The sequence below is a fragment of the Sphaeramia orbicularis genome, chromosome 21 (assembly GCF_902148855.1).
Source record: "Sphaeramia orbicularis chromosome 21, fSphaOr1.1, whole genome shotgun sequence".
In the NCBI taxonomy this organism is placed as follows: domain Eukaryota; kingdom Metazoa; phylum Chordata; class Actinopteri; order Kurtiformes; family Apogonidae; genus Sphaeramia; species Sphaeramia orbicularis.
The window spans coordinates 27,523,684-27,539,574 of NC_043977.1; the positions used below are offsets into that span (position 1 = coordinate 27,523,684).

Here is a 15,891-nt window from a genome sequence, read left to right on the forward strand (position 1 = left end):
TTTTGTTCAATACCTTTTGTCTCCCCTCCTCTAATCTCCTGCTTGCATCTTGGGCACGTGGAAGTGAAATGGGAGGAGGTGGCAACGAGGTACAAATTAGAAGAGGTCTATGAAACCACATTTTACAACAGGGAACTGAAACCATTATATCACTGTCTTCAAAACCACCAGACTTTCTTAACAAACACCAGCTTCTAGAATGGGCATTTTGAACATTTATTTTTTGTCCAAAATGAAACTAAAACACCAAAGTCACACAGTAAAAGAAAAAAAACAACAACTAATCAAACCATGTATAACCAAACATGGCGGCACTTCTGTGTGGGAAATTTCTGTTTTTGTCTGATAGTGAGGATAAGGAGTGAAAATAATAAACGGCATACTTTTTTCCTGTTCTTAGCCTAGTATGAAAAACTGTTTTAATTACCACCTATTTTAGTTGTAACCATTTCAAGTTGAGCTTTTTGAGATTCAATACCAGCTTTTTTGTCAGTCGGTGTGCATTACAATGATCAATACATGAGATAAAAGATAAAACAAGCTTATAAAATGCATAGCCATGAGATGAGGAAGTATGTATAAGGATGACTGTAATCCATATGGGGCTTCCTTTTATTGACTTTAAAAGCTCAGATATTTCCTTATGCATTGCATTGTATTTATTGTGGTCAAGATCACTAAAATTAGAAGTCTGAAGTTTATTTTTTCAAAGGGACAGTACATATTAATAAACATTATATGTGCCAGGATTATAGCCGAGGCTAATTTCCATCTTTACACCCAACGTAAAACAACATAGTTCACATAAAACAGTGCAATCCAGTGTACTTAAGATGTGCCAATGGGCAGTCAGATACTGGAGGAAAAAATAAAAAAGAAACAAATAGACAAAACTTTTTACTTTGATGAAATCCTTTCAATGTCTTTAATTTGCACAGGAAATGGCAGTGACACCATCTCCTCTCCTCTCCCCTTTCTCCTCTCCCGTTTCTCCTCTCCTCGTTTCTCCTCTCCTCGTTTCTCCTCTCCTCGTTTCTCCTCTCCTCTCCTCATTTCTCCTCTCCTCTCCTCGTTTCTCCTCTCCTCTCCTCGTTTCTCCTCTCCTCGTTTCTCCTCTCCTCGTTTCTCCTCTCCTCGTTTCTCCTCTCCTCGTTTCTCCTCTCCTCTCCTCTCCTCTCCTCTCCTCTCCTCTCCTCTCCTCTCCTCTCCTCTCCTCTCCTCTCCTCTCCTCTCCTCGTTTCTTCTCCTCTCCTCTCCTCGTTTCTCCTCTCCTCTCCTCGTTTCTCCTCTCCTCTCCTCGTTTCTCTCCTCTCCTCTCCTCGTTTCTCCTCTCCTCTTCTCTCCTCGTTTCTCCTCTCCTCTCCTCTCCTCTCCTCTCCTCTCCTCTCCTCTCCTCTCCTCTCCTCTCCTCTCCTCTCCTCGTTTCTCCTCTCCTCTCCTCTCCTCTCCTCTCCTCTCCTCTCCTCTCCTCTCCTCTCCTCTCCTCTCCTTGTTTCTCCTCTCCTCTCCTCGTTTCTCCTCTCCTCTCCTCGTTTCTCCTCTCCTCTCCTCGTTTCTCCTCTCCTCTCCTCTCCTCGTTTCTCCTCTCCTCTCCTCTCCTCTCCTCTCCTCTCCTCCCCTCCCCTCCCCTCCCCTCCCTATGTTTGTTCAGGTTAAAAAAACGAAACAAAACAAAACACTGACTATTACATTTTCATTATCCCTGCTAGTGTCCTTCACCTGGGGTTGCTAGGCAGCGGCTGAAATCCTATTGAAAATGGAAGTATAATGGCAGAGTGGTGTGCATATAAGGTGCTTGTGTGTACACTAACATACCCAGTCAGACATCCCAGTGCCCTGTCATGTCTGTGGGTGCACTGCTTTTTGCATAGGGTTGCATAACTGCTGTCTGGTCCAGTGTCGGCCTCGTCTGATATGACTGTCTGCTCAGGAGCATTCTACTGACATTTCCACGGTTTCTTCAAAGCAAACACACAAAAAACACACTCATGGTCATTTATACATATCTACACAAATCCGCACATTCACTCATTCATCACAGACGTGCACACATGTCGCTCAGATTGATCGTATCTCAGGATAAGCCACCTTAGAGGCACTACCTCACTCTAATTGCCTTCTAGTCACTTCTTCCAAACACTTTCCCTCTCCTGCCTCCTCGCTCTCTCCTTCTGCGGAGTCGCCACTTCTCTGAAAGATTCATCAAGCCATTTACTAAACATCTCCTTTTCAGAAGCGTACAGGGCTGCCATCCAACTGTCTCCGCTCCCCTCCCTCTCTCTCCTCATCTTTGTTTTCCTGTCTCCTTCCCACAGTGAGAGCAGGAATAGAGCACTCAGATGTCAGCCGATTTTTTTTTTTTTTTTTTTTTTAAGTGGAAGATGATTGGGTCTCTGTTTCTATACCTGACCTCGGTTCTACTTCCTCTCCTCTCTGTTCTTATTTTTCTGTCTCTCTTTTCACCCTCCATGCATTACTTTTTCCCTATAAGGCTCAGTTCGGGTTTCTCCACCAATTTCCTCCACTGTTTTTTTCTAATCTTTCTCCACTTCCATATATGTTCCCTTTTTTTTTTTTTGCTCCTCATATATCCCTGCCTTCTCTTTGCCCTCCTTCTCCCCTTCTATTCCTCCTTCCCCTACTTCCTTTCTCTCTTGATCTTACTTCCTGTTTAATCTCCCCTCTATCCTCTCTCCTTAAGTAAGTGTGTGTGTGTGTGTGTTTGTTTATCTGTGTATGTGTGCACATTTGTAGATATGAGTGGAGTCAGAGGCCCACCAGAGAAGCCGGGAAGCTCTAAGCTGTTACATAACAAATATCCTCTTGACTTGGAAGTGTGTCATTGCTTTGGATAAGGGCCCCTTGTGGCCATCGCCTAAAGACCCCTCCAGGCCTCCCTTGATAGCATTAATGCTCAGACGGAAGGGCAGAAAAGAAAAGGGACGATAAAGGCAAAGAATTGAGTAGGGATGGGAGAAATGGAAAAGGGCAAGAAAGGACAGGGGGAAAAGAAGAGAGGTGATCAAGAAAGAGACATAGATAAACGTCATAAAGTGGAGGAAGGGTGGGGGTGGGGGTGTTGTGCCCGTTCAGAGGGTCGGAAGGACAATCACTGGTGGGATTCAGCGGGACTAAAGAGAAAAGCGAACGGAGGACAGACTCGGAGTGGGAGAAGATTTAGAGGTTAAAGAGGTGAATCTGCAAGATTGTCTAGACATGAAGGAGAGGTAGCTGTCCATCCGTGTGGTGAGGTTTGGTGTGTCCTCTGATGCCACAGTGACTTTAATTTATGGTCACTGTGTCACAGACAGCAGTGAATCAGTGGGGCAGAGACGCTGTAATCTTTCATCCTGATGCACCTCATTCTAACCAGACCAAACAGGCACGTAACATTAACTTCGGTGGAGGATTACTTTTAAAATGTATTTCACTACAATTCCCTTAAATGCACAATATTTAATCCTCGCTGTCATTCAAAACAATAACAAGAGACAGAGACGTAGATGATGCATGAGTCAAGCAGTGCTTTTCATCTCCACTGCCATGAAAATGGATCTGGTCTTAGTCTGGACTTAGTGTTATTTGCATTACATTTTAATATTGTTGTTATTAAACAGAATATGACGGCATCGACAAATGTCAGATATATACCTGAGATGCTGATGTTATTATTATGTTTATTAGATGATAATATTTGTTGCTACACTAAGTGGACAAAAGTATTGGGACACATTGAATTCAATTGTTCCATTGTTAACAGAGGGCTAGGCTACAAAGCAATAATGACAAAATGTCATATTATTGTTATAGAATGCACTAAACATTTTCATTTCATCTTTAGGATTTATTTTATTTACATACGCATTGACTCATCCCACAAAATGCTTCAGTTTATTTTGACTTACTTTTACTCAGTGATGAATTGTTTCATCATTATAATTGTTTTATATGTTCTACCTGTAAATTTCTGAAATAGTTCTGATTATGAATAATCATTTTGAACAACACCATCTGGTTTGTCAAGAAAAATCTGTGTTTAAACTTAAAATAAATATTGATTTGACATTTATTGTGATAATTATTGACAAGTGACATGTACAATTTTATCATGACAGTATTTCAAATCAATGGAAATGGGAAGTGTCATGTGTATCAATATTTTTTGTCCATATAGAGCAGGGGTGTCAAACTCATTTTTGTTCAGGGGCTACATTCAGCCCAATTCGATCTCAAGCGGGCCAAACCATTAAAATAATAGCATAAAAACCTATAAATAATGACAACTCCAAGTTTTCTCTTCATTTTTTGTGCAATAAAAAACATTAAATTATGAAAATATTTACATTTACAAACTATCTTTTCACAAAAAAGATGTGAATAATCAGAAAAAAATTTAATTTCTTAAGAAAAATAAGCTAAATTTTAACAATATTATGCCTCAATTAATCACTTGTACATGTGCATTACACACAATGTTACACAAACATAATATTGTTGAAATTTTGAAGTTTGGAATGTGTAACTATAAGAATGTCTACAATATTATATATCAACTTATTTACACAACTTACAAATCGGATCTGCAAATCCACAGAACACTTAGTAACAGACAGAATATTGTTAAAATTGTACTTAATTCTCAGATTGTTCACATTTTATTGTAAGGGTTATTAGACTATTATTTTACTTTAGATCACATTGGGCTAAAACCAGTTCAACACCCTTGACTGTTAAAGGTGGGGTCTGAGATCTTAGAAAAACGGTTCAAGCAAGCTACATTTTGAAAATACTCAGTTCAAAAGTCCAACCCCCTTTCTTCAGATTTCCCTCCGAAGCCACGCCTCCAGAGTAGTGGCACGCGCAATGCTTGTTCCTGAGGGTTCACGAGTGCTGCACAGCAATATTTCACTGGCTGCTGCTCCGGACCCGGGTTGGGCTCCACTCTGTATGCAGTCCGGACCAGGCCCGGCCACAGCTCCGTCTCCTACACGGGCTGAGCCTCCGACACCGACAATGGCCCCGGCTGAGCCTCCAGCTCACGTATCCATGCATACCTCATTCAGTCTCCTACAACACCCCCCCGCTCTTACAGAACAGCCCCAGTTCAGACCTATCTGACTAACGTTACATTTCCTAGTGATTTATGTTTGCCAGTGAACTTGCCATCCTAATATAACTAATATAGCCAGGTTCTGGCTTCGCTTCCTTTACAAGTGGTTCCTCTGGGAACGCAAAGAGGGGTACATGCAGAGGGGGGAAGGGGGGAGGGGCGAATGGCAGTTGAGTTTGATAGACATATCACCGTTCAATCATTTCGAGTGGGCGCTCCAAATGATTGGATGGTGTTTTTTCAGTCCTGTCCGTTCCACAGGTGACTGATTTTTAAAATTTTTGTGTTAGAGCATTTAATTAATTACTTGTAATTGGGGTATGAAGGGGATTTTAAGGAATGTAGTCACAAATGCTCCAGAAAAACATCTCAGACCCCACCTTTAATGTCTTCAGTGTAATTTTTGCACTCCATAAAATCATACCGCAGGCCAGGTTGGACCCTTTGGAGGGCTGGTTTTGGCCCATGGGCCGCATGTTTGACACCTGTGGTATAGACTATTTCATGAGAATGACCTAATACATAATACAATATTTGAGTTATACAATGTTCGACTATATGATTGGCTTTACCTTGTGGATTTAGTAAATTTTGTCACAAAGCTGCCAAGTACAGATCAGATGAAACCTTGTAAAGATATGAGAGACACCAGAGTTATAGAACATTTTAGTGACTGACTCACACAAATATAATGACGAGGCCTGCGCTGTAATATCTGCACACGCATTCCCACCTACTGACTAGAACACAGACACTTCTCGTCCCCGATATCAATTAATCATTCTGGTTTGCACGACTCCCTCAAAGTGTTTATCAGATTTTTATCCTCTACCACTCTTTCTGCTCTTTCACGCCGACTCCGCTGCTTTCTCAGCACATTCTGTCCGCCTCATCTTTCAGTAAGCTCCATCAGTGCACAATGTCTCGTGTGCATTTTAGCAGGAGATAAGGTAAATCAGGCTTATAGACGCACACGCACTAGCTCATAACGAAAGGCCTGGCAGCATCCTACAACTATTGTGTATATGTCTAGTTTCAGCTTTTGGTTCATTTATAACACCTGTGTGACCCAAAAGTTTGTTATTTGGAATCCTGTTTTACCTTACAGCAAAACCTGTATGCTGTTAATCCAATATTACCATACAGGGGGTGATCAGTATGTTTTTGTCATGATCAAACCTGAATATTAGGAATCAACAGGGCTAATAACACTGGTCTACAAGGAAAATGCTTCCAGAATAAAAGTAATTAAATTTTACCACATGAGTCACTGATAAAGAAAAATCAAGTCAAAAATGCTGGTTGGCTGAACTTTCCAAGATACAGCCTTAGGTCAAAATGTGAAACTCAAGAATTAACGAGAGAATGGGTTTGACTCAAAAGGAATATTTGTCTCAGAGCTACAAGATCTACTTCAAAACACTGTCTGCACATTAGAATACATTCACTTTACAGGTTCTATTTAGTGGAAGATTTATAAAACTATTACATAAATGTACATAAACCAATATATATGTGGAATAACACTTAATCATATACCTTGAAAACATCAGCAAATTGGCACTTTTGTCATTTATTTTCTAATTAATCTTAAAATCTTAAAATACGTAATATTTAGCACATTTAATGTCTGAAGCAAATCATTTCTAAAAAATTGTAGACCAGTGTAATCAGTGTTTAGAAATGCTGCGCAATAGCTGAAACATTTTAAAACAACACAATGCTTTGTTGTTCAAGTTCAGTAATATTTCAACAATATTGTTTTCACATTAAGATTCAAGAATGTTTATTGTCATTATCTGCACATAATGAAATTTTGCTTACAGGTAGTTCTCGGCTAGATTAAAAATAAATAAATACACTCAAGAATATGTACATCAAGACTATGTACATTATATAATAGAAAAGAAATGTAATGTAAAAACAGTGCAATTAGAATGCAATTTGTGTGCAATATCGTGTGCAAATAAATTAAATTGGAGGGATTATAAATAAAAAGATCTCAAAGTAAGTTAATTTTCTCGCATCTTTCCAGGCTATTACTTTTATGAGAAAACAAAGAAACAAAACAAGAAAAGCACTCGGAGAACGCAGACCTCCGCCAAGACAGATCTGTGTCCCACCCACCCACCCCCCCGATCACCACCAAAATTTAATAATTTCTTCCTTGTGCCAGTATCAGCATTTCCTGAAAATTTCATGCAAATCTGTCCATAACTTTTTGAGTTATCTTGCTAACAAACAAACAAACACGCACGCAAACACACAAAGCAAAGCGATCACAATACCTCTTGGCGGAGGTAACAAAACAAATAGCAAAAATTTCCCCCCAAAATGCAATTTTATAATCAGATGTAGCTAACAATATCAATACTGATGCCTTTTTTTTTTTTATCCATTTCTTTACATACTAATATTCTAATTTAACCAAAAGAAATTTACAATACAATTTTTGGTGTAAATCTTTAGTTATATTTTGCAGGTCCTTGGTATTTTTATTTATTTGCTGCAGCTCAATTTGAAGTTGTCTATTAACATGATATCAATAATAAAAACTCTATAAAAGCTGCTGTATGTGCTGCATGCACTGGCACTGATGAAACACATCAGTTTTGAAAGTTAGTGTCACAGGACATCCAATCATCTCACTGTCATTTTCTGTAATTATTTAGTCCTCTGTAGAGCCATGGGTGTCTGGAGCTCATGCTAGCTGAGAATAGGCGAAGGCGGGGCACACCCTGGAGAGGTTGCCAGTTCATTATAGGTCTAACATATAGAGACAAACAACAATTTCACATGTCGAGTCACCAATTAACCCTGTAAGGTCCCTGTCTTCGGACTGTGGGAGGAAATTGAAGACCATGGGAAGTCGCCACAATGATAACATACAGATTCCACACAGAGAGGAAACATAACGAACCACTGCACACGTATCAATGCAGTTCATTCTGTAAAAGTATTGAAGTTCAGTACAGAGCCCCCGAGTCCGATAATCGGTTGATCCCTGTTGCCACGGAGCATGAGTGGTCACAATAAGGGCAAGAGGAAATTGAACTGTGTGAAAGCTGACACTATAGTAGAAGCACATTACTGCTGCTTGTGTGTAAATTAATCTTCTCTGATGTTAGAAAAAGCAAAGCAGTAACTGATTATTAGCACTGCAAGATTAGACTGCAACAACACTTCATACAGGATAAACAATGACAAGACAGGCAGAAACAAAGGCAACTTATTAACCCATAAAGACCCAAACAGCCACTGTCGACCAAAAGCATCTGCTGATCTAACATGTTTAATACTTGTTGATCCACTAATCCTATCAATACATGTGAAATATTTTGCAAAATAGAGTTTGTCATCTTTTCATGGTCATCAGATATGATCCATTTGGACGTTCAGAGGCTCCGTACTGAACATGGAAACACAGTCTTCTACAACACTGATTCACCAGTAAAACCCATGGAGTTTGATCAATAACAGTGGATGGACAGACTTGGTTTATGTTTAGTTAAAGATATGTTTTACTGAACAATGATCTTTTTCTTCTGTTTTGTCTGTTTTGATATAATAACCTTTGAATTTACTAATTTTTTTTCACGAGCATCTAAATTAACCTCCTAAGACCCAGCTATGGGTTTTCTGTCCATGTTTGTGGACAAGAGTTTCACAGTTTTATACCAAAAAAACAAAAACTGTCCACCGCAAAGGACATTCCATAAAAATGTTAAAAAATGCATCTAAAAAAACTGTTGCATCATTGTGTTTCCAATATCAGCAATTATTTGATTAAAAAAAGACAAAACTTGTACTTTCCTGGGTCACAGGAGGTTAAGTATAGGAAATTAAATATAGGAAAATACATGATTTACAGTGAAAAGTGATACATAGGATGATATTATAATAAATCATGATAAATCACTTAAGAAATGTTAAATAGAGAGAAAAAATAATTTGAGAACGGACATAAATTTAACACTGGGTCTTTATGGGTTAAGTTGTGCAGAGGAAAATGTTTTCGAGTTTACAATGGATTCACTCTTATTTTATTTGCCAAATTACAGAGTATAGGCTTCTACCACAACACAACTGTCTTATGTTGCCTCGCTTTACTTTGGAAAATCCCCGTCCTGGTTCCATGGTTACCAAATGAACTTGCATGACTAAGTAATTACACTCATCACTGAGCAGATTGTGTTCTTGACAGTTTGCAACTTCTGCTGACAAAAAAGGTCAAAACGACTGTTCAAGACGAGGTCCTTTCCATTTCAGGCCTCTTTTCTGTGTTTAGGATGCCCCGACCCCAGAAGGGCTGTGTGAGCGCACTGGTCTGGGCTGTCATCATGTGAACCGTTATACACAGTGGTCCTCAGCGTCCTCTGCTGTGGATTAGTGATTGTAGGACTGTGGATGTTGGCAGCAGCGCAATAATCTGTTGCGGTAATCTACCGCTGATGTGCTGAGGGATCATTAGCCAGATCATGGGATGAGATTGGGGCTGGATTTATGCATCTGCCAGGTGTTTGCCGGGTGTGTGCAGCTCTGGGTATGTGTGAACATTATGCAAAAGTTTAACAGATTGGTCAATGGATGGAAAGATTGAGACACAGTACACACCCAGCAAAGTTATGAATGGATGTATGTGTGAATGTGTTTATGGGTGTGATGGATTTCCACTCTAATGTTCCATTGTCCCTCAGCTTAGTTCAGTCAAAGTGTAGTGATGCAGCAGCTGGTCAAGGTCAGTGTATGTGGTAGGGGGCAGTGTAAAAGTTAAAGTCCATCAATAGCCAGCAGTATTGATCCAGCATTATTAAAGGAGTGATATTTTGCTTTGTTTAATTGAATTATGCATTTTAGAACATTTCCCTGTGGTCTACATAAACTGTAAATGCTATGCTTGGGTTTGAATTCTTCATGAATTCAACTCCACAGGTCCATCTTCAACCCTATTTCTGAGTAATGACACCAGAAAGGTCATTTTGAGCGCTGGCCCTTTTAATGCAAATGAGCCACTTCAGGCTCCACCCCCTCCGGGTTGTTGACCGTGCTTTCTGTCCCATTCAGCCACTTGTGTTCGTTAATACAACCAAAAACTGAACATTTTAGGTAATCGGCTCGAGGTTTGGACATATTTTCAGGTTGTTTTTTTTTTTACTACAACCACTGCTGCTGATAAACAATTAAGGTGTACTCGAGAAATGTTTGTCAGAAGTCTTGACCGTATATGTGCAAATGTTGTGATGTAACTAGTTATAGACATAACAAATTACGCAGGAATTAAAACAGGTTGTAGAAATCCACTCGATTTTTACCAAAATGAATATGAAAATAGCTTTGCAGCACCTGGAGGGTTCAAATTTAAACTTTATAAACTATTAGGGTCCAAATACACAAATAAATGTAACAAAGACTAATAAAAGTGGGATTAGTAGAATATGACCCCTTTAAGAAAGGTGATAATTTTCCTGAAATTATCTCTGAATAGTTTTAGAAAAAGAACATTCAACTTAACCTGACCGTTCATAATACCAAAAATTTAGCTGGTAATTAAATAACTGACAATTAAGATACAATAATACAAATATACAGTAAAAACAGGGATAACTCAGTATTTAGTGGAGAATCAGGCCTGATCTTCCTTACATTTTATATGTTAGGACATTGTTTCCTAATTGCATGTTTTTTGCACATTATGTAAATATTACTTTTTTCTCATTCCTTCTGTAATTAAGATGCTTGATTACCTGACTGGTAACACCAAACAATTATGGGTATTTATCTTCTCTGTATGTTTCTCTAGAAGTCTGAAGAACAGCAACGGTGCTCAAAAGGTCACGGCTGAAATAAAACCTCATACAGGAGCTATACTGGTGTGCAGATTGTTTCTTGTTTTACTCCTGTTACATTCATTGTTCAACACCCGGCAACATTATTCCCAAAGGGGATGTGAATGCCTTGACGCTCTATTCCACGACAGTTGAGATCAACAATTTAATTATCTTTTTCTGCTCTTTTTTTTTTTTCATTCTTTGTTTATTTGGAAAAGCAGATCATACAAAACTTCCCTTTCAGGTACAATTTAATGTCCACACTTTAAATGTGAATAAAGATGCTAATCCAAGTCTTTTTCTGCTCATTTAATTCTAGTAGTGTGGTGTCAGCCCAGTAGTCCTTTATTCATACACATACAGCACATGTAATGAAGAAGAACTACTTTTTGACATTGAGCTCTGGTTGTTGAATTGAGATAATTAAAGAATTAAAATACAAAAAGGCGATTTGCAGTATTTGTAATAAGGCCTTCAAATAGATTATATATTTTTTGTGTGATATACTCCTGACTATATGTTTAGATGATGTGACAAGTTTCTAGGAGGAACAGAAATATGGCAGAAGCAAAATAAAACTGGTTGGTGGCTGATATAATTTTTTTTTTGTTGGGAGACTTTTGAAGATTTGAGGTTTGTTGAATGCCTCAGTGATCAGAAAGCTTGAAACATTAAGTTCTTTCTTTTTCTTGTTCCAAGAAGTTGGAAAAAATTCTATTATATTCCCAGCAGATTACACACTTCATAGCAGACAGAACTACTTTGCACATGTTAAAAAAAAAAGTTCTATTCTGATTGAATCCTTTGGGGCATGTAAATACACATCTTCTCAAATCACTTCATGTCGTATTCATGTAAGTATGTGATTCGGAATGTCTAATCTAGAATGATTTCAATCAGTTGCAAATATATTGTCCATGAAACTGCAGCTAATGAGGCCGAATCCCTGCAGCTGGGATACAAAATCTTTCTTGAAAGACGGAAAAAGTTCCTCAGTTGTTTAATTGCTGCCTCTGCGATCCTTTGAGTTCACTGATCAGAAAGCTGGCAGTGAAGTTGTGTTGTTTAAATCACACACACATAGAAAAATCATCTCATAGCTGCAGCTTCTGGCAGGTTTTCCCACTGATCAGGCTTTGTTATTATTTATTTCTATGGTGTCTCAGTATCATGCTTGTATAGGAGCAATTGAACCATGTATTTTGTGAGTTTTTCTGTGTCCACACTTATTTTCTGTGGCTCTCTTTTATAGAACAGATTGAATAGCTTGGGTGAAGAGCCAGCTGCCGTGGACACTTCATCTGCTATCATGCATGTTTGATACAATAACCTATTGTTCCGTATCAATTCAGTGCTTTCCCTTCGCTTTTCTGCATCTACACTTGTTGCATCCCAATCATCCTTTCATCTCTTATATTCTTGAATTTACTCTTTTTTTAATCTTTTTTTTTTTTTTTTTCAAAATTTTAAGCCTTGTTCTCATCCTTTCATTTAAAACTTGTGTGTCTTGTTTGACCTTTTTATGCATTTCTTTTCTTTTCCCTCTAGCTTTCAGTCCCATTTCCCTTTGCAATCTCTCCATCTGTGCTGAGATTTTTTTCCCTGGTAGCAACGCAGTGATGGAGAGAATGATCAAATCTGAGCTGAAGAGAGCACAGCCGTAAAACAAACTGGAGAGAGGGAGATGGAGCTTAAAGCAGGCTGTGGATTATAACTGATAGATGCCCTTTTAGGCCAAACGGAGCACTGCATTAAAAGCTTTATGAGGACGAGGCCATACTTTCCTGGATGGCATCGTCTGTCATGCACCAAGATGTCAAAGCGACAGCGGAAACATGCGCACACGCACATGAGCACACACTGGATTAGTAACAGCAACCACGACAATATCAGTGCTCCCCAAACGGCCGTGCTGCCCCAAAGCATCACTAACACAACCAGACCTCAGAGATGGACACATGATCACCCCCCGCCCTGGGACGTCCACCTAAATACCCGCTGACCTGCTTTCTCTAAGCTTGTCAGTCCAGCCTCCTCACTGACCAATGTAATAAAAAGTCATTTTGTGGGACAGTTATGTGAATGAAGAAAAACAACCAAACGGTTTTTATTGGAAAGTCTGACCTCTCTTCCCATCTCTGTCTCTCTGGGTGTTAGGGGTGAGTGAATATTGGAATTGAAAATCAATACATATTTGTGTAGTGAATGGGCGGAGGCAATGATTTTCAGTCCTCCCCCACTCTCTGCCTCATTCGCTTCTCTCTGAGGTAATCACTGTTGTGTTTGTCATGTCCTCATCTCTGTGTTGTGTATTGATTTCACCATTTTTTTAAATAATTTTTTCCAAAACATTGGGTTTCATGAAACAGGGACCAATGGTTTGAGTTCACTCAGATGTTTTAGTCCCAAATATCATGAATTTATTGCTGTTCTTGCTGCAAGGCGAACATATCAGGCACAACAATTTGTCCCTGACATTGTCTCCAACTTTCTGAAACTAACACTCAGACATTCATAGCCAGGCTCAGAACTTTAAGCTCTCTTTTTTTCATTCTTTATACAACGATTTCTGCCACTTTTCATGTGAATGCCACACATGATCAATCCCCTCCGTGACTGCCTGAAAATATGCGTTTTATCCTCCTATTTAAACAGTGCTGCCCCTTCTTTCCTTGACGACCTACGTTTCACCCCACGCTCCAATGTGCATTTGATTTCCGACATGGTCTCACGGCAGGTTATGTAAACTCGTTCTGAAAGAAAGGCCTCATGGGAATATTATTACGCTTATAACAATTTAACACACTGATTAAACGTTAAATTTTCATCTAGCCCATTAGTTTCAAAGTGCATACATTGGAGGCATAATGTCATGTGGTGAATGTCATGGTGTTCTATAAAATAATTCTTCAGACATATTGCTAAAAAAGATAAATGTCAACCTTCTGGTGATGCTGAAGGGAAGGCCAGAGGATTAAGTCGTAAGGAGATATTCTTATGAGGAATTTGAATATGTGTTCTAAATTATGCAAAAATCCATCTGTCAGCTGTTGAGCGATACAGAAGGGTGAAAAATTAAAGAAAAACTTGATGGTTCTACTATTATAATGTGACTAACCACAGGGCACAAGGGTCGCAGAATAGTTCATTGACTATGAACATGATGCGAATCATAAGCTACGGCCGTCACAGTCATCAGATCTCAACTAGAGGTATGAATATTCACTGACCTAATGATTCAACTTGACTGTGACTCACCTGTTAATGACTGAAAGAGTCATTTTTGATGCAGTTTTCTATATTACTTTAAATGACTGTTTTATACTAATTAGTTAAAAGAGTCAAATGAATCTGGACTAATTTCATTTATTCTAAGCCAGAACCTTAGTCAAATGAATAGACAAGAGAATTAACCTAACATACTGTGCATGTTTTAGGTGATGGAGGAAACTAGAGCTGGAGAAAGTCAAGTCAATCCCTACTTGGATCTTTTACCCAAATCCCTAAAACAACTTACGACTCACAGATCTGTGTTCGTTTACTCTGATAAGTTGAGTCCTACCACATTTAAATTCCAAACGGTTTCACCCACAAAGTTCTCACGACGTTTACAACCTAATAACAACACATATGTTTATAGAGGGTGGCAAAAGTCCCATAAATTACAGTAAAGAGTTTATTTGTAGGGTGGAAAGGGACTGATTGAACCAAATCTAATTGTGAGCTGAGAGAGACAGCTGAGTGAATCCCAACTCGGCTCTCTTACCTGAGATTCACTTACTAACAGGAAGATATATATATATATTTATTCATGTACATGGACTTTTTTTTTTACTGAATTATGTGTTTTTTCTAATATCTTTTGTCTGACTCCCTGAATGACCACACAAAAGTTCCTCTGTGTATATGTATGCACAAATGGCAAATAAAATTTTTGAATCCTTGAGATCTGCTATAATGCTTCAGCCGTGGGTACATAGATGATGTTCTAAACTGTGAGTCCTCTGATTCAGATTTGTCCTTTTGGGTGTGATTGGGAAATTCAGGCTCAAAATTGGGAATTTCGGTGACTCATGTGACTCGTACAACCAAATTCCTATCAGTGAGTGAATCAGAATTATTCAGATCCTTAAAATAATCAGAGCTTCCCATAATTAAGAGGCAAAGTTGCAACATTTTTTTATGTGAACCAACCGTGCTACCCTCTGAGTCACCTTTCCACTTAAAAAACAATGGTTTTATAAGTCACACTAGAATAGTCTGTACATTAATATAATGTAATGACTACTCTCCTTGCTTTACTCAGACTCAGAGCCGATTACCTGTTCTTTGTTCTTGCTGTAGAGTGCAGATAAAGCCTTTTATGTAAAGTGAATTCATTAGGGGAGCCTATGCTATTTTTATCATTCACTGCTGATCTCGGCTTCCCTCTGCCATATCTCCACTTAAAAGTAACATTAGAATAATGTTCACCCACAATTCAGTCCAAGAGAAGGATTTTTCAACTTAACAAGGTAACTCTACATCTTTATTGTTAAGCCAAGGCCGGACAGATATTAATCAACGTTAGTACTCTGTAATTTTATGTAGGCTTCAAAGTCCCAGTTAAGTTCTGCCACTAGTCCACATTGTGATGCATGTATTAAACTGACAAATTTCCTTGCTTTTTGAACCCATGTGAACACCTAACAGAGATTTTGGACCAGTGTCTTAGGCAACACTCCACCATCATCATGAAAACACCAAATGAGGGAATATACTTTATTTATATTTGGTGTCCCCTCCTTTAGTACGTGTGCCAGAGACCGTATTGTATGTCTTTTCCTTATATTTGTTACCCATCTGCGTCTGTAAATGTAGTGTACATCCATACATAACCTTTGAATCCTAATTAAATGAGAAAGAAAGTACACTGAAAACCTTTGCATAACATTTCAGAGGTTGTAGTTTCTT

The 15,891-nt window shown here is 38.7% G+C and overlaps 1 protein-coding gene across 1 annotated transcript in view; it reads left to right on the forward strand.

The window, feature by feature from the left end:
* Positions 1 to 15,891, forward strand: part of plcl1 (phospholipase C like 1) — a 156,639-nt gene that overhangs the window by 96,144 nt on the left and 44,604 nt on the right. The window lies entirely within an intron of this gene.